At 35.4% G+C, this 22,863-nt stretch overlaps 1 long non-coding RNA gene across 1 annotated transcript in view; it reads left to right on the top strand.

Moving 5' to 3' along the window:
- Window positions 1–22,340, top strand: part of LOC145511511 (uncharacterized) — a 533,216-nt gene extending 510,876 nt beyond the window's left edge. Inside the window, exon 4 of the long non-coding RNA XR_014057911.1 lies at window positions 20,984–22,340. This is a non-coding gene — a long non-coding RNA (uncharacterized LOC145511511). The remainder of the gene's footprint in view (window positions 1–20,983) is intronic.
- The last annotated feature ends 523 nt before the right edge of the window (window positions 22,341–22,863 follow it).

Raw genomic sequence — 22,863 nt, 5'->3', positions numbered from 1 at the left:
GAACAAAGAGAAGAAACAATCCATAGGTTTCATAGATAAAAACAGAGCATTAACAAGTAAGAACTAGAGAGAGTAATAGTTCTGAAAGGAAGACGAGAAGGTAGATAAATATCTGGTGGTGAGCCGGAAGAAATTTGTTTTCAACAGCCTTACTTTATGCTTCCTGTGGAGAAAAGTGTTTACTTTTACCTGAGAGTCTTATTTTAATAATTCCATTATACTTTCCAAGACCTTTCTCAGGACATTAAGTTCAGTACAAGTACTGAACTTGTACAAGTACATCCTATCGAGTGGCAAAATCTATAATCATGGAAATGCTAATAATGTTAATTAATTTCTTATACTGGTTTCAAGAATAAAGTGAAATAAATGCTTATTCTCAGGTGAATGATTGCTCTCTAAACAAAAGTTCAGTTTGTGCTCAAGCATTGACATAAGCAGATTTAAAACACTATTTATCTTAGGATTTTAAAAAATGAATTGAAAAGCAAATGGGGAAACCAAGGCTTATAATAGGAGGTAATCTGAACATATTTATTTAATTTATTTAATAAAACGTAATTGAGAACTTACTGTGAATCAAAGGATATTCTAAATACACAGTAGGTACTCATGGTTCTAGACATTGATTACCTAAAACTTGATTTTTCAAATGTAAACAATGTTCCTGTTATCTCCTTTTAAAGTACGTATGATAAAATCTGGATGTGTTACAGTTTGAGTGTAACTTTCCACATATTTTTAAAAATCAGGTAAATCGAGTAGATGTAAACCAAATCCTAAACTATACTGTGATTTAGAATTTAAGCTTTCCAGTGCTTACCTGTATCAATGAATGCTGAAGTTTTCATTAAGAAATATAGTTCAGTATCTTTTAAAATGATCATGATACCAAAAGAAATTTTGAGGGACTCCTCGGCTTTTAATATATGATATGCAAATGTAAATTGGTAAAGCACAATAATGTACGGAACATTACACCTGAACGTGAACTGAACACCTATAGTGTCTAAGTATTCTGCTAGCACCAGATATGGTGGAATGCTGAAACAGACAGGGACCTCTATCTTAAATAATTTACAATCCAGTAGAAGAAATCACTCACTCAAGTGGATTACACTGTAAGGCAGGAAGTAAGAAGTACTTCAAGAGAATAAAGAAAAGAGTATATCAGGGAAGGAAGATTATTTCCTATTCCCACGAAGGCCTCCTGAAACAGTGCTAGACCTTGAGAGATGCTATGTAGATACAGAGAGATGTGACAAAATGAGATTTAAAGGTGGGCAGAGCACGTGTAGAGTAAGGCAGCAGGTGAGAGCCATCTACAGAAAAAGCAGGATCCTTCATGAGGAGGTTGAACCCAGTTAAGTTAGTAATGGTATGTAGAAAACTGAGATGGGGTGGCTTATTTCTTTATTTATGAAGAATTTTTAGTGACAGAATAGCATAGATTATTCCCACTTTTGGTGGTAACCCATTTTGATGTGATTCTACACAGAGTCAAGAACCAACCAAATATTCATATTCAACCAAATGTTTACTACTTTTCAAAAGTACCTGATCTTTGGAGGGTAGGGACTGTCTTCCACTAGCAAGAAGAACAACAGATCAGAGAGCAAGCCCTTCCTTAAAAACATTTTATTACTGTTAAAAAATATGTAGTAAGAGATAACTAGGCATGCTCTTTCATGGATCACAGCCTTTTCATGTCCAAGGAGCTTGTTTAACTCAGTGAAGCTATGAGCCATGCAGTGCAAAGGGCATTCAAGAGAGACGGATCATAGTGAAAAGTTCTGACAAAATGTGGTCCACTAAAGGAGGGAATATGTGGAGTAATGGGCAAGTTTGACCTTAGAGTACAAAATTAAGCAGGGCAAGGGCTAATGGAGTTTTGCCAAGGGAATGCACTGGTCATAGCAAACACCCTCTTCCAACAACATGAGACAGCTCTACACATGGACTTCACCAGATGGTCAATACCGAAATTAAATTAATAATATTCTTTGTAGCCAAAGATGGAGAAGCCTATACAGTCAGCAAAAAGAAGACTAGGAGCTGACTGTGGCTCAGATCACGAAATCCTTATTGCAAATTTCAGGCTTAAAATGAAGAAAGTAGGGAAAACCACTAGACCATTCAGGTATGACCTACAGTGGAAGTGACAAATAGATTCAAGGGATTCGATCTGATAGACAGAAGAACTATGGACAGAAGAACTATGTACAGGAGGTGGTGATCAAACCCATCACCAAGAAAAAGAAATGCAAAAAGGCAAAATGGTTGTATGAGGAGGCCTTACAAATAGCTGAGAAAAAAAGAGAAGCTAAAGGCAAAGGAGAAAAGGAAAGATATATCCATCTGAATGCATAGTTCCAAAGAATAGCAGAGAGAGATAAGAAAGCCTTCCTTAGTGATCAATGCAAAGAAATAGAGGAAAACAATAGAATGGGAAAGACTAGAGATCTTTTCAAGAATATTACAGCTACCAAGGGAATATTTCATGCAAAGACGGGCACAATAAAGTACAGAAACAGTATGGACCTAACAGAAGCACAAGATATTAAGAAGAGGTGGCAAGAATACAGAGAACTGTACCAAAAAAGGTCTTGATGACCCTGATAACCACAGTGGTGTGATCACTCACCTAGAGCCAGACATCCTGGAATGTGAAGTCAAATGGGCCTTAGGAGTATCACTACAAACAAAGCTAGTGGATATGATGGAATTCCAACTGAGCTATTTCAAATCCTAAAAGATGATGCTGTGAAAGTGCTGTACTCAGTATGTCAGCAAATTTGGAAAACTCAACAGTGGCCACAGGACTGGTAAATGTCAGTTTTCATTCCAATCCCAAAGAAGGACAATGCCAAAGAAGGTTCAAACTGTTTTAAAATTGCACTCATTTCACATGCTTAGAAGATTATGCCAAAAATCCTTCAAGCTGGACTTCACCAATACTTGACCTGAGAAATTCCAGATGTACAAGCTGGATTTAGAAAAGGCAGTGGAACCAGAGATCAAATTACTAACATTTGTTGAAACATAGAGAGAGCTAGGGAATTCCAGGAAAACATCTACTTTTGCTTCATTGACTATGCTAAAGCCTTTGCCTGTGTGGATCCAAACTGTGGAATGTTCTTAAGGAGATGGGAGTATCAGATCACCAGCTTACCTGTCTCCTGAGAAGTCTCCTGTATGCAAGTCAAGAAGCAATAGTTAGAATCAGACGTGGAACAACAGAATGGCTCAAAAGTGGAAAAGAAGTTTGATAAGGCTGTATATTGTCACCCTGATTATTTAACTTCTATGCAGAGTACATCATGTTAAATGCCAGGCTGGATATATCACAAGCTGGAATCAAGATTGCCAGGAGAAATATCAACAGCCTTAGATATACAGATGATACCACTCTAATGGCAGAGACTGAAGAAGAAATAAAGAACCTCTTAATGAGAGTGAAAGAGGAGAGTGAAAAAGCTGGCTTAAAACAACATTTCAAAAACTAAGATCATGACATCTGTTTCTATCACTTCATGGCAAATAGAAGAGGGAAAAGTGGAAGAAGTAACAGATTTCTTTTCTTGGTCTCCAAAATCACTGTGGACAGTGATTACAGCCATGAAATTAACAGATGCTTTCTCCTTGGAAGGAAAGCTATGATAAACCTAGATAGAGAGCATATAAAAAGCAGAGACATTACTTTTCTAGCAAAGGTCCATGGAGACAAAGCTATGATTTTTCCATTAGTCATGTATGGATGTGAATTTTGGACCATAAAGAAGATTGAGTGCCAAAGAATTGATGCTTTCAAACTGTGGTGCTTAAGACTCTTGAGAATCCTTGGACTGCAAGGAGGTCAACTCTAAAAGAGCTAAACCCATGAATATTCATTGGAAGGACTGATGCTGAAAATGAAGTTCCAAATACTTTGGCCACCTGATGTGAAGAGCCGACTCAGTGGAAAAGACCCTGATGCTGGGAACAATTGAAGGCAAAAGGAGAAGCGGGCGGCACAGGATGAGTTGGTTAGATAGCATCACTGACTTAATGGATATGAATTTGAGCAAACTCTGGGAGATAATGAAAGACAGGAAAGCCGGGCATGCTGCAGTCGATGGGGTTGCAAAGAGTCAGACATGTCTTAGCGACTGAACAACAACAAAATAACTTAATTAAAATCAAATTAAGCCACTATTCTAGAGAATGTCTAGGTGCCAGTGATTGTGCTAAGCATATTGGGTGAATTATCATATTTAATCTTCTAAACCACCGCTGGAGGCAAGGATATTATTATTCTTATTTTATGGATTTCAAAGTCTAAGCTTTGATAAGGAAGTTGAAAGAGGCCAGTTTATACCTATAACATATACCTCAATTGATGCATTGGTATAAATCCATATGCATGCATTGAATAGTGTCTATTAATTAAATAATTGTTCCAGAAAAAAGGATACAGTTCAAGATAGTGATAATACTACCGGTGATTTATTGAACACTGGCTGTACCTAGTGAGCTAGGTAGGTTGCAGATATGATCTCTGGACTGCTAATTTAGACTTGAGTACTGTTGTCTGATCTGCAGTATAGCCATGAAGCAGTAATATAGGGCTGTTTTTCAGGGGAAATGTACAAACAGGACATGGACTATTATGATGTGTGAATTCTAAATAAGAAGTCTTCTTCCTGGTACTCTTTTAGTCAAGTCTTCAGTATATTCCATTTTGAGGGCAAAAACATAAAAATAATCAGAATGGATATAGAGAAACCAGAGATAGTCTTGAGAGGAAGAACAAAGTGACTAAGACAGCAGAAAATATTTCCTATAAGAAAAAGCCGGACTATAAGTCAGAATGAACATGTCTTGGTGCTGTTTTTATTACTTGTTGACTGTGTGACTTCTGGGCACATTAACTAACTTCTGTATCTCAATTTCACATTTATAAAATAAAGGTACTGTTAGAAGTTTCATAGAGGAAATGTAAAAATTAATGAAAGATGAGTATTACCTTAAGCATTACTGAGGTGGGAAGGGAATGTTTTCTGCTAAGGGAGTGATGTGTAGAAAGAGATCAGAGGAAAGGGCAGACATGGAACATTAGGGAACTTAAAGTATATAAGTTGTTATGTCAGCAGTGCGTGGTGAAAGCTGAGCAGTTGTGAGACGTGAAGATGAAGAGTTAGCCCTTACAAAATTAAGAGAAGCTGTTTGTATTAGTGGTTAAGAGCATAGACTCAGCAACAGGACTATCTGAACTCAAATCCCCTCTGCTGTTTCTTTATTGAATGATGTTGGGTAAGTTATGTCTCTCAATTCATTTTGATAGAGTAGCACCTCTGCATAATGAGTTACATATTTCTATTCATTAGTTGACTGGATTCATTTCTCACATAATCATAAAAAGAGGATTGTTGTTGCTTTTTTCCCCCTGAAAGCAATGGGGATTATCTGCTAAAGGATTTTTAGCAGGGGAATGACATGATAAATTTGTCTTTAAAAAATATCTCTAGCAGTATGGAAGTCAATGAGAAAAATATATGCATAAAACTATTTTATTTCTCTGGGTTTATGTGTGTCAGGATTACACTTTCTATTGAGTCAGAGTGGAGAAAAATGAGAAAAAGCAAAAGAAGTAAAAGTTACTTTATATAGTCTTGTGGCAGAAACACCTCTCTCACCAATTTTTACCAATAAAAATAAGTCACTTTGGAAGTTCCAAGGGATTTTCACATTCAGGGGGTAAAAGGGAAATCAACTAATGCTGTAGTCTAAATTCAATGAAAATTCATTATACAAATTATCCATGAATTTGAAACAGGTGTTCCTTTCCTACTTCAGGAGGTAAGAAATGAGAAAACTGCCACAAATTTGTTATTTATTTAAAGTGTTCTTAAAGTGAAGGAAAAGTTCATTCACAGTGCTTTATTTCTAAGTTTCCTTCTGAGGAAGTCTTCTTCAACAAAGAGAATTTACGGAATGTCAGAAAGAAAAGAAATAACCAAGAAAGAGATATGTCATTTATAATATTTTGGTCTGCCAATATGGTTGGCTAAGTAATCAGGGAATTGCGATGCTAGTGGCTCCAAAAGAAAACTGTGATTTATTAGTTGGTGCCACTGAAATAAAGGTGTCTCTACTCTCTTTGTGACTTTGGAAATGCCTGATTCCATCCCTAAAAGGAATACAGAGATGAAAAATCGAGGACAGCTACAGGAAGCCCTCTCAGAGGGCTCTCATTCTACCGCCTAAAAAAGAGAGCACAGAAAAAAAAAATATTTTACACGAATCTGTTGGTAAGACTCTGCCTTCACAAAACTCAGCTGTTTTTGCATTAACTGTAAGAACGCCCATGAGGTTTGAATAAAAGCAGACATTTCTCTTTTATACTGACCTCTCTTAGAAGACATTCAAGGGATCAACATGTTCTTAAAAATCTCAAACTGACCATTTATAATAACACAGTTTGAGATATGATTCTCCAAAAAAGGATCACTAGCTTGTAACTTTCTTTTTTTTTTTGCAGCATTTTACTTCTGTAAGCATGATGTTGCATGGTATTCCTGATGTTCTCATGATAGGATGAAAAAAGGCTACTCTGAGTAGAAGCATTGCATGAAAGTGAAACATACCAAAAGTACAAGTCTGACTGAAGTAAATAATCCTGGACTCAGTACATCACATTTGCAAAATCAAATTCAAGTAGTTACTGCATAATTTGTACTTCCTACCCACACATCATGCTTGTTTAAATTTATATGCCTTCTAAGCCCATTCTATGTATTTTCCAGCAGAAGACAACCATGCCTTAGCTGTCTGCCAGGGAAAGTAAAACTTAAAAGGAATTGATAGAATATTGGTGATTTGGTGTAGTTTCATATTGAAGCATGACACAGTTTGGACAGCACTTTGCCTTTAAATCAGCAGCTTACTCAAATAATCTCCATGAGTAGGAACAAACAATATTGAAAAATAAGAAAGGATGGGCGTTTCATTTTGAATCCACCGTAACCAATACCTTTGGATGGGCTCTATGATAGATCCATCATATCCAAAATTCCAATTGATCATCAAATATGTGCTGGATGCACTGTTCCATATACAGTGAACATTTGACAAATGTCACAGAAGGGTGGCAGCAGAGTAGGCAAGTGTGGTTAAGACAAAGCATAAAGCTCAGAGCCCTTAATGTGCTTCGAGGACTGTCTACTTAATTACTTAACTGTCTAGCATGCTACTTTACTATCTAGCATCATGGATCTCTTAACCGTTCACATTCCAGCATTCTGAGACAGCATCTTTTGGGGATATTCCCATTTTTCTTCCCTGCATTGCTTTCTCTTTAGTCTCATTTTAGTTACCTGGAGTATTCATCCCAGGCATGCTCCCATACTTCCAAACCCTAGGTTACATGGCTCTACTGTAGATTAGGACTACTTTGTCATTTCCTTACTATAATGTTTATTCCACAGTTAGAAATTTTCAAATTGCATAACTATTTCCCCCATGAGGCTATAACCCTGTGAACAACAGGAACGTTAACTTTCTTGTTCACACTGTGTCAAAGGCTTTGGTCCTATGCCTGGCACACAGTGAGTACCCTCACCATGTATAATTAATAAAAATATTTATTAATTGAAAAAAGCCTTGTATTTAAAGTGTAGGCAAGTTGACCAAGTGCTTTACAAATAAGAGATCCCTAGGTAAACATTGCCTCATTCACTATGGCTGTAAGTCATTTGAGTTTTGGCCTAGTTCCTAATATACTTGTTCAAAAAGACCAAGAGTAGAGAGATTCCATTTCTAAGTGAGTATGCTCAGTCCATGATATATGAGTTGGACACCACTGAGCAACTTCACTTTCACTTTTCACTTTCATGCATTGGGGAAGGAAATGGCAACCCACTCCAGTGTTCTTGCCTGGAGAATCCCAGGGACAGGGGAGCCTGGTGGGCTGCCGTCTATGGGGTCGCACAGAGTCAGACACGACTGAAGCAACTTAACAGCAGCAGCAGCAGCAGGATTCCCATGAGCAGTCAAACTACATTGCAATATGATTTATCATTACAAGTTACAACTGTTTCTCTGGTCAAATTGTGTTCACTGAAAACTGTCATCACAAGAAAATAATGTGATGGTATTAAAATATAGGCCTTGTTTTTTCATAGAGTAATATTAAGAGTATTAGAGATATTTCTACCATGTACCTTTTATAGAGATCTCATTAAATGATGTTTCAAAATGTCCCTCAGAGAAACTAGTAAAGCAAGTTTAGTTTTCTAATGATGTATAGTCAGTTAAATCTGTTGATTCACATCATGAATCCTGTGTCATTCAGTAATCTCTCTGTATCTGGATGATGTTGGGAAGTCATAGCTTTAGACAAAAGCTTCCACTTTATTTTAATTTGAGGAATATGACCTTGTCTAGAAATACATAATCTTCAAAAGTACAAATATGGAAATGCTTTATTCTGATTTTCTGGAAGGAGTAATGATTTTTTTTTAAAGCATGTGTGTGTGTGTGTTTTAAGTAGATGATAATGAATGTAAATCATTCTACAAAACAATGTGAGCTTATTTTCACATTTGTTTGGGATTAAACTGCATCCATAAACTGCTTCCACATGTATGCTAATTAACTCTGCAGCAGTACCAACTACTCTACTTCGAGGATTATAGACAAAAGCTTTATGAAATCCTACCTTTTTAGTTTAACATTTATCACTGTATTTCTGGTCACCAGGGCTCGGTTTTAAGTCTGTTTGAGTCTCTTTTGGCTCAGGGCATTGGAAATAGAATATAGAATCTTTCTCTTGTAGATAAAAAGATTGAACACAAACCAGCCTAATCTAAACCCATAGTTATTATTATTATTTGATAGCTGTCAGTAGTGAAAATACAATGAATGGGTGGTTTTCTAGAAAATGAATCTTAAGACTAAAAAGAAGAAGCAAAAGTCATCTTTACACTGGGATTAATTGCTAGAAGCTTCAAGAGACCAGACATTAAGTAAGCATTTAATAATATCATAACTCTTGGTTGGATGGCATCATCAACTTGATGCACATGGGTTTGGGTGGACTCCGGGTGTTGGCGATGGACAGGGAAGCCTGGCATGCTGCGGTTCATGGGGTCGCAAAGAGTTGGACACGACTGAGCGACTGAACCAAACTGAACTGATACCTCTTGGACTAGAAATTCTAGGTCACACATTAGCTACGCTATTAGCTATGTTGTTTTGATGGTTGCAGGAAGTTATTATGTGCCTAAGCCCTGTTTGGAAGAGCTTGTTTGTAGTTGACACTTACTTGTAACTCTAAGTTACAAGTAAGTAAAATGAAAGAAGAGTAAAATGTAAATGAACGATAGTGTTTTTTTCATGAACGTGTGTTTGTTGTTTGTGTGGGGGAGAGGAGAGAAAGAAAGACCATATTTTAAATATAGGCACTATTTATCATTAAAAATTGGCAGAGAAATTGACTGTAATATTAACTGTAAGAATCATCTTCATTGCTCATTGTGTTAGTGATTTATCTCATTTCGTTTTGGAGTAAGTATATAAAAAAAAATTTTAAGAATTGTAGGAGTATCTAGTTCTGCTTTGATTGGAATATAGGTCAGATTGCTCAAGATAGCAGTTCTTTCATAGTTTACATCATTATGGTCTAGTTTTTGTAGTGATTTAGGTAATAATTGTAAGCAAATAATGCAAATGATACTAACTTATAGCTTTCAAGTTTCTCAGACTAAAGCAATACCACAGAATTTCCACCATTGTTTCATATTTTCATCCATACATTCATTCAGGAAGAAATTACTGAGCATCAACTCCATACCAGATACCTTGCTAGGCACTGATTCTACACAGACATGCATAAATAAAGGTACCGGTTTACTTTATTTTACAGAGCTTTCAGCATAGTATATGTGTGCATGTGAGTGTGTATATTTAATTCAAAATTGTGAAAATTTTTGTGAAGGAAATTAAAAGAATCTATGATAGGATTAAGAGCAATTTGCTTAATTTTGATTGAAGGCCAGAACAAGGCCTCTGAGCATTTGCACAACTGAACTTGAATGTCTCACTGTGTTAATATTGTTTACTTGGCTTAACTGATATTTAAGCAGTAATAGAGAAGAATGTTCTTCCCTCAAATGTGCACATTCAGAATAGCTTTGGGGTGTCCCTTGCTGTAGTATATTGTCGACTGGCTCCCGAAACAGTTGATTCAGAATACTATGGGAGTGGGAAAAAGTGAGATAGACAAGTTATCTAGAGTGACTACCGCTTTGTGTTACCCTCCCTTCCTCAAACATCCCCTATACGCACACTCTGATTAGCCTTCTGATATTTACTGGAAATGTGGAGATATTGTTAAATATATAATTCCAGATTTAACCTTACTTGGAACAGGGAATAATTTAAAAATAGAATTTAACATCCAAATATATACTTCAGACTTGTTTTTTTAAATTGATGTTAGTGAGAATATGAGGTTAAAACTGGCCCAATTAATACTCTGTTACAATATATAATTCCTTACATTATTATTTTTTTGGTCTACAGACATATTATTTACACATGAAAATATTACATTGTGTCAATTATACATTTTGATGACAAAAGTAAATTGGAATATTGAACATTTGTAGACTTTAATAACTTAGAAAAAATGAATCTTTCTTCTTTTATCTCAGCTACTTTAACATTTTAAACAAATTTCCTCTTCTGGTGTGAAAGGAATCTTCCAAAATTACTGTTACATCTCTGTGTTGTACGTGATCATCAAGTGAGTAAGTACCTATCACATTGTTGTGTTTAATAACTATTTTGGATTGAATAGATGGAGGGCTATTGAGAGCCAAATTTCACTCCTTGTGAATTTCTCCACTTTATAAAATGATATACACGTATAGAACTAATATGGTGAAGGAAGAAACTCAGGGTCACAATAGTTATCATCTACATGAGAAAGAAAAGATATCTTATCAGCTCGTAAAGATCCACTGAAATAGATTGGAAAGGATCTGAAGCTGCTGACAAAACCACAACACTGGGCCCAATTAACAATACCCATTTTTAATTAACAGTTGCTGACTCTTTGCCATTGAAATATTCACGCTCTAGGTGCGAAATGGCAACCCCCATTTGTCATATCTGTCAAAGTTAATTTTGAAATCCCATGTTCTTCCTTTCACAGGATAAAAGTGAATAACTAGAATCTGCTTCCTACCTGCCAAAGTTCAGTTCTAGGACAAAGACTCAACAACACCCAGAAAACTGGTTGGGTCAGCATTAATAATATAATTCATATAAATTATTTTCATAGAATTTCTGATGCTAACTCTACCAGTATTTATCCCATACTTTGAGATAGGGTATAAATGGCATTTTAAAGTTCTTATCTATAATTCTTTTTCACTTTACCATTCAAAAAATGTATTAAGCGTATAACATGTTAGATACTAACCTAGATATGTCTTTCAATCCTGAGGCCACAAATATGCATAAGACAATGCATTTTAGAGCTTATCCCAACCTAATAAAGAAGGAAAAAATGCCAAATTTCTATATATGTGAATATTAGGAATGAAATTAAAATCTCTTTACAAAGATGTAAAAGTGTACCACCATCAAGGATAGCAGGGTTGGGAAGGAAGTTAAAATAAGACTAAAGAGCAAACAAGCTTCCTAAACCTGGGTAAGACTTCTTTTTGCAAATAAACATAAAATGTTCATTTGGATTCAATAATAGAGTTAGAATTCACATCATTTGTAAGTATTTACTGAGCATTTAAGTTTTTTTTTGGAAACAGCAATTGATATATTGTGTTCTACTTATCTCATTTGATCCTTCTGCTTATTTCATGAAGTCAATAGTATTATTTTATTATATAAAGGAAAAAAATAATCTCAAAGACCTAATTGACCATTCTAAAGTTGCAGAGTTGGTAGTACTAGAGTGACTAATTAACACATCATTTTATGAATTCATTTATTGAGGGATCACTATATACCCTGAGATATTGGTGATTGAAAGTATAGAGATGTAGTAAAACAAATTCCCTGACCACAAAGCATGTGTTGCAGACAGAGGTGGAAGGCATGCCTATAAGAAATCATAAAGAAGAGAAAATACCATGTACACATCATACTATGTGCCAGGGGAGCACAGATAAGTTCAGTTCGGTTCAGTTCAGTCGCTCAGTCGTGTCCACTCTTTGTGACCCCACGAACCGCAGCACGCCAGGACTCCCCGTCCATCACCAACTCCCTGAGTCCAGCCAAACCCATGTCCATCAAGTCGATGATGCCATCCAGCCATCTCATCCTCTGTCGTCCCCTTCTCCTCCTGCCATCATTCCCAGCATCAGGGTCTTGTCCAATGAGTCAGCTCTTTGTATCACGTGGCCAAAATATTGGAGTTTCAGATTCAGCATCAGTCCTTCCAATGAATATTCAGGACTGACTTCCTTTAGGATTGACTGGTTTGATCTCCTTCCAGTCGAAGGGACTCTCAAGAGTATTCTCCAATACCACAGTTAAAAAACATCAATTCTTTGGCCCTCAGCTTTCTTTATGGTCCAACTGTCACATCCACACATGACTACTGGGAAAACAATAGTTTTGACTAGACAGATCTTTGTTGGTAAAGTAATGTCTCTGCTTTTTTATATGCTGTCTAGCTTTTCTTCCAAGGAGCAAGTGTCTTTTAATTTCATGGCTGCAGTCACCATCTGCAGTGATTTTGGAGCCCAAGACTGTATAAATCTTCTCCATCTTTGGCTGTAAAGAATATAAGTAATCTGATTTTGGTATTGACCATCTGCTGATGTCCATGTGTTGAGTCGTCTCTTGTGTTGATGGAAGAGGGTGATTGCTATGACTATTATGTTCTCTTGGCAAAACTCTGTTAGCCTTTGCCCTGCTTCATTTTGTACTCCAAGACCAAACTTGCATGTTACTCCAGGTATCTCTTGACTTACTACTTTCGCATTCCAGTCCCCTGTGATGAAAATAACATCTTTTTTGGTGTTATTTCTAGAAGGTATTGTAAGTCATCATAGCACCATTCAACTTCAGCTTCTTCAGCATTAGTGTTTGGGGCATAGACTTGGGTTACTGTGATATTGAATGGTTTGCCTTGGAAACGAATAGAAATCATTCTGTTGTTTTTGAGATTGCACCCAAGTACTGCATTTCAGACTCTTGTTGACTGTGAGGGCTACTCCATTTCTTCTAAGGGATTCTTGACCACAGTAGTAGATATAATGGTCATCTGAATTAAATTCATCCATACCAGTCTATTTTAGTTCACTGATTCCTAAAATGCGGATAGTCACTCTTACCATATCCTGTTTGACCACTTCTAATTTACCTTGAATCATGGACCTAACATTCCAGGTTCCATGCAATATTGTTCTTTATAGCATCAGACTTTACTTCCATCACCAGTCAGTCACAACTGGGTGTTTTTTTCACTTTGGCTCAGCCTCTTCATTCTTTCTGGAGCTATTTCTCCACTCTTCTCCAATAGCACATTGGACACCTACCTATTAATGATTAGCAATAACTCTTTTTTCATTTTATGTGATGTTAAAATGTTAGTAAATATAGGTAGACAAAAAGAGAAAAATACTACATTTTCATTGTAAATGGAATACACACACAAACACACATTTGTGGGATTATATTGCATAAGATTTAACGCAAGTATTTTCACTTTATAGGCCATTAGTATCATCTAGGATTTTATTTTTAGTGGCTACTTATTATTCACTATGCTTCCCTGGTGGCTCAGCAGTAAAGAATCTACCTGCCAATGCAAGAGACCCAGTTTTGATCCTGGTTGGGAAGATCCCTTGGAGAAGGAAATGGCTACCCACTCCAGTAATCTTGTCTGGGAAATCCCATGGACAGAGGTGCCTGTCAGGCTACAGTCCATGGGATCTCAATGAGTTGGACATAACTTAGCGACTAAACAACAACAATAACAATTATTCACAATATCTTTATACCACACATTTAATCAGTCGGTCATTTTGAATACTTCCAGTTTTTCCCTATTGTAAACTGTTCTTATTCTCATAGATAAATCTATCATAGTTTTATGACTGTTTCCTTTTGTCAGATTTCTGGAAATGTGGCTATTAGATCAATGAACAGTAAATATTTTACCATTTTTGATATGTGATCAATTTTCATTTTAGAAATATACTGATTTACACCCCCTTTGGTATTGAGAAATCTTATTTTCTCAAAATTGAGTTTCAATAGGTGTTATTTCCAGCTGTATGGATATGTGTGTGTGTGTGTATTCCATTCTTTTAATTTACATTTATCAGTTATTGATGATGTGGAATGTTTTCCCTTATATTTACTCTTCCATTAATATTTGGTGTTCTTTCTTAGTTTGTGTACTTGTGACTTTTTTGTGATTCGTGAGAAATATTTATACAGCAATTCTGTCGATTCATTGCCATCAAATATGCTACAATTATGAGGGGGCCTTTTACTTGGTATTTTTATATAGCTGGATCCAATAATCTTCTCCTTCATACTTTCTATTTAGGTAGTGTCATATAGAAAATGTTTCCATTCAAATTACATAATTAACATCTCTGTTTGTTCTCATGTTTTTATTTAGATCTTTAGTTCAGCTAGAATTTTGATGTGTGGTGTGAAATAGGAATCAAATTTTATTTTTTATTACTGGTTAACAATTTTCCCAATGCTACTGAATTCTTTCTCCAACGATTTGACATACAATATTTATTATATCCTCAATTATTAAATATATTTTTATCTGTTTCTGATCTTTCTCATCTTTACCATTGATCTATTTCTGCTTTATTCTTTTATTTATTAAGTCTTTAAAGTAATTTTTACATATGCCATAATGTTACTTCTCAAGTATTTCACAGCTGGTCTCTCACATATATCCTCCAGAAAATCTTTGAACAATTTTGTCATATATGAAAAAACAAACTTTCTGATACTTCATGATTGTGTAAAATTCATAGATTCATCTGGAAAGAATTAACATCTTCACTATTTTGCCTTTTTACCTAGGTACATATTTTCACTTGCCATTCATCCATATTTCTGTATTTCTTGGGTAATTAACAACTTTTTGTCCCAGAAGAACTTGTATTAGAGAAATCCCAGTGTGCATTTATACAGGACTGCTAAAATATCCTGGAATGAATTATATACTCCTTCTTTTTTCTCTGAGTAAATGCAATTTGATGAAATATATGCTGTGAAATTTTCTTGTTAAACCATAAAACCAATTGGAAAAGCAAAAATGCTGGAAATGAGTCACATCTTATATAGAGAAAAATATTGCACAATATCAAAATGGTGAAGTTTGATGTCAGAATTACATGTGTGCATGGGTGAACCACTAGGTGAACCCTAGTCACCATCAAGGCCAGCACTAAGTTTCAAAGAAGGTAACCAAATGAGGTGCTCATCATGTAGTTTAAAACAGGTCAAAAACGAGTGTTTAGAATAGCTCACAAATGTTAGGAAAGGGTCCAGGAGCCCTGAAATGAAGAATAGGCTGTGAATGTGATTGCATGAAGAAATTTCTATATGCAGCCTGTGCTGCGTTGAAAGTACTGATATTGGAAAAGTTGTCCAATTTGGCCAGATTATACAGAGAAATCTCATGGAGGTTAAAAAACTTAGAATTTGGTAGTTTTTTTTTTTTTTGTGTAGAAGCTCTAAGCAGCAATAATTATTTTATGGTTTTTTTGGTAGTGACATATGAAGATATGACTATAGAGTTTTGAGTTTTTTTCTCTTTTAAAGGATGTATTTTTCTGAGCCATATCAAACTCACACCATATACTTTATGGCCAAAGTCATGCATAAGCAATGTAAAAAATGAATTAAAAATTATGCCCAAAACATACAAAGAAGTAGGGAAGTATGGCCCATACAAAGATAAAGCAGAGCAGGTAATAGAAACTGCCTTTGAGAAGGCTGAGATGTTGGACTTAGCAGACTTAGACTACAAGATAATATCATAACTAGGTTCAAAGAATGAAGAAAATTATTCTTAAAGAATTAAAGATATGATGACAATTTGTTATGAAGTAGAGAATATCCATTAAAAGAGAAATTATTTTTAAATGGTAAGGCTGTAATGAAAACATACAATAACTGAAATGAAAAAATAATAACTGAAGGGATTTAGTAGTAGATTTTAGCTGACAACAGAAAGAATCAATGAACTTAAATATAGACCTGTACAGATTATGTAACATGAAGACAGAGGGGAATAAAGGACAATAAACAGTCTGGAGAAATGTGGGACACTATTAAGTGTACCATCACAAATAACAAGAGCATCAGTGGAGAGCAGAAAGAGAAAGAAGCAGAAAAAATATTTGAAGAAATAATAACTAAATACAGGACAGATTAAATGAGAAGCTTTAACCATCCAAGAAACAGAACTACATGAACTCCAAGTAGTATAAATATGAAGAGGTAACACGTAGACACATCATAGTCCACATATTGATAGACAAGAACAGAGAGAAGTTTTGGAAGCAATGAGAAAAGTTACTCTTCACATAGAAGAGCATCTAAGATTAATAGTTAATTTATAATCAGAAATAAGTGAGGCAAAAATAAAACAGTGAGAGGATATATTAAAACTACTGAACAGAAAACAAACTGTGAATCGAGAGTTTACATACAGAAAAATAATCTTTCAAAAATAAAGGTAAAGTTAGGACACTTCTGAATGAACAAATTTGTTCAAGAATTTGTTGTTAGAGACCCACCATATAAGAAACACTAAAATAAGTTCTGCAGACTGACAAGGGGCAAAAGACTAATTTAAATGTGCATGAAAAAGCAAGTACCAGTTAATATAACTATGTAGGCAATTATAAAAGACAGTATGATTGCATATTTCTTCTTTATTCATTGATTTAAAAATCAATTTCATAAAATCATATATGTATGTATCTATATAGACATACATATATCTTTATGTATAGCACATAGAAATATACTTAACAGTAACAGCACAAGGGCTTCCCTGGTGGCTCAGTCGGTAAAGATTCTGCCTGCAGTGCAGGAGACCTGGGTTAGATTCCTGGGTTGGAAATATCCCCTGGAGAAGGAAATGGCAACCCATTCCAGTATTCTTGCCTGGAGAATTCCATGGGCAGAGGAGCCTGGCGGGCTACAGTCCATGGGGTTGTATAGAGTCAGACGTGACTGAGAGACTAACACTTTCGCTAACAGCACAAAAGTAGACAGATACAAATCTATACTTGAATAAGAAAAAGACACTATATGGTAACTTGATTCCACAGGAACAAATGAAGAGAAATGAAGAAAAACAGAAATTTGTTTATGATACTTTCTTTTCAACTTGAAGAACTGTCTTTCGTATTTTCCTTTAATAGATCTTGTAGTGTTTTTCACCAATAACATATTCACACAGCTTTTGTTTGGAAATGTCTTTCATCTTTTTTTGAAAGAGTCTTTTGCTAGGTATATAAATCTATTTTTACAGGCATTTCTTTCTTTTTCTCTCATCAGTTCAGAGATGGCATTTCATTGACTTGTGTCTGCATTGTTTCTGATGAGATGTCAGTCATCTTTTTTGTTGTTGTTCTCCAATGTATAAAGTGTCTCTCCTCTCAGTGTATTTTAAAGAATTTTTCTCTAAACGTCAGTTCAGTTCAGTTCAGTCGCGCAGTCGTGTCTCACCCCGTGTACTGCAGCGCGCCAGGCCTCCCTGTCTATCACCAACTCCTGGAGCTTGCTCGAACTCATGTCCACCGAGTCGGTGATGCCATCCAACCATCTCATCCTCAGTTCTCTAAACTTAGTCTTTGATAATTCGAGTATGATGTAGTTTTATTTGTGTTTATCTTACATGAGTTCACTGGACATTTTAAATAAATTGTTCAATTTTTAAGATTATTCTCCTCTTTTAGGTGGACTCTGGTTACACTAATGATCTATTGTCCTACATGTTCTTTACAAACTCTTCTTACTGTTTTTTTTAGCATTTACTCTATGTGCTTCAACGTGCACAATTTCTATTCACCTGTTTTTAAGTTTACTAAAATTTCTCTTACTATATTCAGTTTGAATTTAAGCCAGTAAATTCTTAATTTCAGATTAAAAAAATAATTTCCAGTCTAGAATGTCAAATTCATCTTTAGAGATTATATTTTTCTATTTAGAAATATTTCTGTTATCCTATTTTGTCTGTCTTTTCTTTTAACTTTTTAAACAACATATTTATAATAATTTTAGAATCTATAACCTGCTGACACCAATAACTGATTCATTTATGAATCTACTTCTGTGTATTAATTTTTCTCTTCCTTTCATGTATTTTCATTTTTGACATTATGTAGGGTTGCGTAATTAACTGAACCAAAGAATTTGCAGCAAAAAATAATTTTCCTCAGAGAAAACACATCCCTTTCTCTGTCAGGTAGGTTGGCAGGGTGTGGAGTTGATTATTTTGATCCAAATAGGAATTTAGATGGAGTATGTTTGGGTTGCAGCTGGAGTTTCCATTTATCTTCGATTTCAATGTGTTCAGTTATATCTATCCTGAGTGATTACAGGCACCCTCTAGGGGAAATTTAGGACTGAAGCACTATAGGGTATGGAGGTTTCTCTCTGATTTACAGCCCAGCCCAAAGCATCCTATGCTGCCCTAATAGCAGCAAAATTCTCTTGGGATAGCACTGCCTGGTCAGAGGAATCAGCTCTGCGTTTGGGGATACAATAGTTTCCAATGCATCATGCCAGCCCGTGCAGCTATTAAAAACTGCCGTATTTCTTGCCATCACAGCAGAGTTCTGCTCATAGCTGGCCCATTTCTTGCCCATTTTTCCCCAGACATGGCTAATGTTCACAGATATAGCAGTAGCACTGGTATTTGCTCTAAAAGGCCTTTTTTATTCTCTAGAAAAGAAACTAGTTATTTTAGACTTATTTTTCTATAAAACTCGGTGAAATCTGAAATAAGCATGTACATTATACATACATGTTTATATATGTATGTATGCTTTATATTTTTAAAAATTGGTTCTACTTTCTATGATGAGAATTATGATCACTTGTACTTCCTAAATGGATGTGGAACACCCAGTTCCTTAGCAGTGTTTATTTCATGTCTTAAAAAGTAATTGACATACTGTTGTTTTTATTTATTACTAAAAGTATGTATTTTACAAGTTATGTTAGCCTCCACTGTAGTCAGTAGAGTATCTTTGCCACAACAACAGCTATTGTTTGTAGAACTCTCACCATAAAGTGAGTAATGTTCTAAGTGCTTTACATAGATTATGTAATTTAATCCCCACAACAATCCTGTGAGTCAGGTACTATTATTAGCCCTATTATACACACAGGAAAACTGACCCATGGAGAGTTTAGGTAATCTCATGAGGCCATGCAGTTCGTAAATATTGGAGTCAGAATTCAAATTCAAGCCATCTGCCTCAGAGCCCAAGGTCTTAGCCATACTCTAAAAACATTTATTTTATATAATATAAATCATTCTATTCTATATTTCAGTCTCTTTTCATATAACTTTATTATGCTAGGAATTATTTCTATTCCTTGTTTTCAAAACAAACATCTTTCTTTTAGAATTTCAGCTTGGCTGCCATCTCCTTTAGAATCTTTAACCCTTAAATTAGAATTAATTACTCCTCATCTATTCTCTCTTTGCACTCTGTACATACACCTCCCTCAGCATTTAATTTATTGTATGTAATGTACTTATATGATGTGTCCCACCCATTAGTACATAAGATCCTTGAGAGTAGGAACTGGGTCTTATCCATAATTTTCTTTACCATATCTAATAATGCTTGGCATGTAATGGTCACTGAATATATGTTAACCAAATTAATTTCGCTCTCTATCTGTTCCTAAAATTTATTCTCCATAGGAATTTTAAAGGTTACAAGTCTCTGTGGTGTAATGCACTTATCTTTCTCCAAAAGATGAAGCATAATGGGCCTCAAAATAAATGTTGTCATACATTTTAGACGATCACCTTGGCTAAAGTTAAAACAGCAAGAAATGTGGCTGTTTAAAACTATAAAATTATTCACTTTAATTTTGTCTGTTTATAATAGTTAAAAGCAAAATTCAAGTCTCCTATTTCAAGTTAAACTACAATTCAGTCTTAACTAATAATACCTTTATGTGCCTGACACTTCAGGTGGAATGATTAAATTATGTACCTGTAGAAAGATCTCAGAAAGCAATGACAGGTATTACAAACCTACTATGCTCCTGGGTACTTACACAAGTATTGTATTTAAAATTTAAGACTTTGATTTCAACTCACTGTTTCTCTTGTATATGACATTCTTCTTTTTTTTTTTTTATTCCCATATGGGCGTACATTTTCATTTCCTTAGCTTTGCTTTTTATTGAATTTATAACATAGTTTATTGTACTGTTTTGTTTTGTTAGAGAGTTACTTTAAGGAAGAAAGTAGACGTATCCTACTATATCATTTTTCTTGCTCATATGGAAGAGACCTTAAAGGTGCATTTTCTTAAAAAAAAAAAAATCAACAATGGGCTGCATACAGAGAAATTAAGACAGAGCACAAAGTCTTTAAAGCCCTTCTTTCCATTCTTTGAATATAGAACATGATTTGCTGCATTGAATGGGTTAAAGAATTTTAGAGCTAAAGTCCTCTAACAGAAATTTGGGATGAACAACCCCCAAAAAACTCCTCACTTAGCTGTTGCAAAATTGTTTATGCTTGTCACCCTCTTGAATTCTTTAGAATGTACATAGCACCCAACTATAAGAACTGCTGAGACTGCTGCTCCTTAGAAGGAAGAAACAGAAGAGTTAATTTTGACCCTTTGGGGTCTATAATTTTAATTCAATAAATGACTCTCATGCCATTCTTTCATATTACTTTCTATTATTTCTTTCTAATCTAGATTCTTTCTTTCCTTTTTAGATGTTAACAAGAAAGAATACAGCCAAAAAGCATGTGAGTATTCTCTTCCTAAAACTATTAGATGTGCCTTTTTTATGGAACAGAAGAGATGTGGAACAATGATCTGAAAAACATTTCCTTAAATGAAGGTGTCCAGGATGGGAGGGAATATTTTTCCACGTTGGGGCAATACTATCACTCTGGTTCACAAGGGTTTTATGTATAGTGTTTTATGCTAAGACAACATATTTCATCTTCTGAAAGGAATTGTTGCTTCAAGGAGACTGTCTTGTGCCTTGGATGTTAATGTAACTGGAAGGGATTTGGGTAATGATGCGTTTCGTGTGCCAGTCAGTGCTTCTCCTCTCCAGAGGCAGCAGGGACGCGTGTTCTCGTGGTTTGCCCAGAGTTTGAATCTGAAAACCATCCCCACTCCCAAATCATGTTTAAAATCAGTGTGCTGTAATCAGTTCTTCTCCTCTGGTCAGGCTTTATAGATAGAATATGGGACAAAGTAATTTTGTTTTCTCTTTTGCCACTGGTCATAACTACCTGTACTCCACGGTAAGTTTTGGTTCTCAATGAGTGCATAATTTAAAACAGGGAGAAGGCAGAGTCCAATTTCTCCTGATCCCCAATTAAAACCTCTTTATGTATATCTGAAAATTATATATAAAGGAGAAATGAGAATAAAATTGTGTGAATATGAGAGAGGGGTATGCTCATACCTCTGTTTATATATTTGTGCATTTATTTATTCATTTAATTAAAAATCACTAATCATTTGTTGATTAAATTTGAGTTTAAAATTTTATCTTACAAGCTGTGTGAATACAGGCAGACCGACTAACCTTCATGAGGCTGAATTTTTTGTGTAAAAATGTGGATACTAATTTTCTCGGTGTATTTAAGGTTCTTTCTTCCTGGTGAAAGAATTCAGAGATGAAGCAGAGAGACTGAGAAAGTTAAGTGAAAGTTTGTTTAAGCAAGGGTGTGTTCTCAGAAGGAGAGCAGGCAGACAGGTGATGAGCTGCTACCCTAGTTTTCTTTGGCAAGCTGGTTGTTATGATGGGCGTACAAATGAAGGGGCGGAATATTCATTGGAGAAGGAGGAGTTTCAGGGTCGTCTTATTTCCTGATTTTCCATTCCAGCTCCATTTTCCGGAGAGGAGGAGGGATTTTTGTTCTTTTTGAGCTTTGATGAAAAGGGTCGTGGCGTTGGCTTGGTTTATGATGGGTACCTGTGTACAAGGCTAATCTTATTACAATGAGAGCATAATTAATGAGCAACAGGTTACATTCAGATGCAGGAGAGTCCCACCACCTTCCCCACTTTTCTTTGTCTGCTACCTGGACACTTATCACCCAAAATGTGCGATTTCCTGTCAGTCTGGAGGTTTCTGCTTTTGTTTGTCTGTCTATGGACCCCTCCTTTTTACACGATGTGAGATTTCCTGCCACCTGACCCCTGCCCTCATTTCTCTGCTCATACCTAGCTACCTGCCTGCTGTAACACTAAACTTGTCTGATGTGGTTTATATAATATATAAAATAACTCGCATAATTTCTGGCATATTATCAGAACCCCCTATGTGGTAGTTATAATAATAATAATTATCATCATAATAATAATATATTACCCAGCTACTCCTGTTACTTCCTAGTCCCTAGACTAAGCTGCTCAGAGATTAAAAAACAAACAAACAAACAAATAAATACTCTTAAAAGACTCAACGTATACTGAGGAAAACTTGAAAGAGCATCAAAACCCAAAATATAGTATGATACGTGCTGTTCACCTTCAAGACAGTGGAGCATAGTAAGAACCTGCTGGGTGATGGTTGGCTGTAGAGCTGCCAATGTCATTACCAACTTAATCGAAACTATTAACAAATCAGGGG

The sequence above is a fragment of the Giraffa tippelskirchi genome, chromosome 6, assembly GCF_054371585.1.
Source record: "Giraffa tippelskirchi isolate mGirTip1 chromosome 6, T2T-mGirTip1v1.2.pri, whole genome shotgun sequence".
NCBI lineage: Eukaryota > Metazoa > Chordata > Mammalia > Artiodactyla > Giraffidae > Giraffa > Giraffa tippelskirchi.
This window is presented reverse-complemented; position numbering and strand designations above follow the sequence as displayed.